General features: G+C 41.4%; 1 long non-coding RNA gene across 1 annotated transcript; it reads left to right on the top strand.

Annotated features, from left to right (window-relative positions):
- The first annotated feature begins 935 nt into the window (after positions 1-935).
- LOC116696227 (uncharacterized) lies at positions 936-2,187 on the top strand. The gene is made up of 3 exons (XR_004333662.1): positions 936-946; positions 1,709-1,712; positions 2,127-2,187. It is a non-coding gene; the product is annotated as an uncharacterized LOC116696227 (long non-coding RNA).
- Positions 2,188-2,750: the final 563 nt, after the last annotated feature.

The following is a 2,750-nucleotide window of genomic DNA, read 5'->3' as shown; positions in this document are numbered from 1 at the left end:
AGTAGCGTCCAAATTTGCTGAAATGATTAAATCCATTTTTCTTCTACTTGTGAAATGTTCCCTGACATGGCTGCAATACAACCCCAAAGCATGATTGATCCCCCCCCTGCTTAACAGTTGGACAGAGGTTATTTTTACAAATTCTGTGCCTTTCTTCTCCAAACGTACCTTTGCTCATTCTGGCCAGAAAGTTTTATTTTAAACTCATCGGTCCACAGAACTTTTTTCCACAATGCATCAGGCTTGTCTATATTTAATTTCATTTGCAAACTTCAAACTTGATTTTGTGCTTGGGGCGTAGAAGAGGTTTTCTTCTGATGACTCTTCCATGAAGACCATATCTGTACAAGTATCTCTTATAGTGGAATGGTGTAGCAAAACTCCAGTGTCTTCCAGGTCTTGGATGGAACGTGCAGTCAAACATGGGTTGGACTTGCTTTTCTCACAATCCTGCAAGCGGTGTGTCTGATCTTTCCTTGAGCTTCCAGATCTTGCTTTAACTTCCACGTTCCTGATGACTGCCATTTCTAATTACATTCCGAACAGAGGATATTGCAGATGAAAACGCTTTGCTATCTTTTTATAGCCTTCTCGGCTTGTGAGCGTCAACTATTTTCAGTTTCAGTTTTCAAGACAAACTGCTTAGAAGAAACCATGGTGTGATTGTTGGGGAAAGGCAGTGTCAGATGAGTCTGAGCATTTTAAACCTTAAGTTTGATATCACCTGGTCTTTCTAGATGATGATTGAGAACAATCCATGACACTGTCAGGTCTCAGCTTTCCAAAGGGGGCGGTGCATGCTAGAAACTCTGCAGGGTGCCCAAACTTTTGTAGATGCCATTTTTTAGTTTTCTGTATTTTGAAAGTTTATTCTGTCATTTGATGCCTTTGGAGATTTCCATCTTTTCTAGTCTTCTTATGCACATTAATAAAACGTATATGTGCTGTATTTATATAGCGCTTTTCTAGTCTTAACAACTCTCAAAGCGCTTTACATCATACAGGAGACATCACCGTTCACACACATCATGCACTGTGGTCGAGGCGTACAAGGTGCCACCTGCTCATCAGATAAACACTCACACGCAGCATCGGGGGCAACTCGGGTTCAGTGTCTTGCCCAAGGACATTTTGACAATGGACTGCAGGGCCAGGGATTGAACCCCCAACCTCCGATTGGCAGGCAACCGCTCTACCACTGAGCCACAGCCGCCACTACAACTAATACAACTTTTCACCCGGGTACCCAAACTTTTGAGCCCCACTGTATATGTGTGTACATGTGGTGGGTGTATATGTTTTTTTTTATTATTCAGCTATATGTTTATTTGGGATAGCTTTGTCTGTAACCTGTCACCATTTGTTGTTTTGTTCTCCGCCAGGTTGTTGAATGTTCTGGAGGTGATTGCACCCTTCAAGCACTTTAACAAACTCCGGGAGGTTGTTCAGATGAAGCTCCCCCCTGGCTTTCCTGTCAAACTGGGTAGGTAGATGGATTCTCTGTGTAAGATTTATAGATTAAAAGGGATTTTTTTATTCCAACTCATTGAAAATATGGAAAGAAATCAGACAATGACAGGTATACCCAAAATAAAGCTTGCCTGTAAGATTTCCCAAGATAAATTAGTCATTCTGCTTATGTCTTCCTGCAGACATCCCTGTCTTCCCTACGATCACAGCCACCGGGACGTTTCAGGAGTTTCGATAGATGAGTTTGATCAGTCCATTTTTACATTCCCAACGACTATAAAGAAGACCCTAGCCGCTTCCCTGATCTTTAACCTCTTGAGCTGGAACAGCAACCAACGTGCAGCAAGACAACATTATCTACAAAAAACAAATTTCAAATTACAAAAGGAAAAAAGGAGGGAAAAAAAAACTGCAGTAATTGTTCCTTGACAGTTTATGGATTTCCATCGCCCATCCCAACCCTGAATACACACTAAAACTGCGCCATCAGAGCTGAGGGAGGCCAGCTGGGACAGAGAGGTCGACAGAAGAAGCTCTTAGATTTGGTTAAATCCGAAAGTGCAAAAACTTGGAGCTGAGAGTCTGAACCTCTCATCGGTGAGAGGGCATTAAATTTAAAATGAGTGACCGCAGCGGAGTAGGGAGTTTTCTACTAGGTAGAAGACAAACAACCAGTTCAGTCGTTGCATGTATTTAAGTATGTAAGTAATGTTTATAAAGGGAAGGTTTAAATACCTGTAGTAAAGCACTGATATACTGTGTGAGACAGGAATTCCACCAAAAAAAAAGTGGTGTAACTTAAAATTTGCAACACTAATAACCAGTTTTTGGAAAATGCAGTTTTGGAAGTTGCGTCTTGTTTAGGTCAGCTTTGTAGAATTCCTTAAAGAATTCCGTGTGTGCGTGTGCGTGTGCGTGTGCGTGTGCGTGTGCGGGTGTGTGGTGTGTGTGTGTGTGTGAGAGATTTTTATGGGCATGGAGTAGAATCACTGAGCGTTCACGCACTAATTAGATCCACTACATCCACTACAAATCGACTCTTTGTGATACTCAACCCTTAATCCTGCATTTGAAATATTATAGTGTCATTGAAGCAAAGCTAGAAATGCTTCACTTCTCATGGTACCACTAAGTTTTCTTTTAGTTGTTGGACTGGCAGCACGTGCAAGTAATGTCTTTGTTTCATACTAAACCTTTTGTAAATGTGTAACAAACTACAATGTTCTGAAAGAAGAGATCTGGGGATTGTATAGGAAGCAGAATGACTGACTACAACAGTC

The sequence above is a fragment of the Etheostoma spectabile genome, chromosome 9, assembly GCF_008692095.1.
Source record: "Etheostoma spectabile isolate EspeVRDwgs_2016 chromosome 9, UIUC_Espe_1.0, whole genome shotgun sequence".
Lineage (NCBI taxonomy): Eukaryota > Metazoa > Chordata > Actinopteri > Perciformes > Percidae > Etheostoma > Etheostoma spectabile.
The sequence above is the reverse complement of the archived record's forward strand: the minus strand, read 5'-3'. Positions and strand labels throughout refer to the sequence as shown.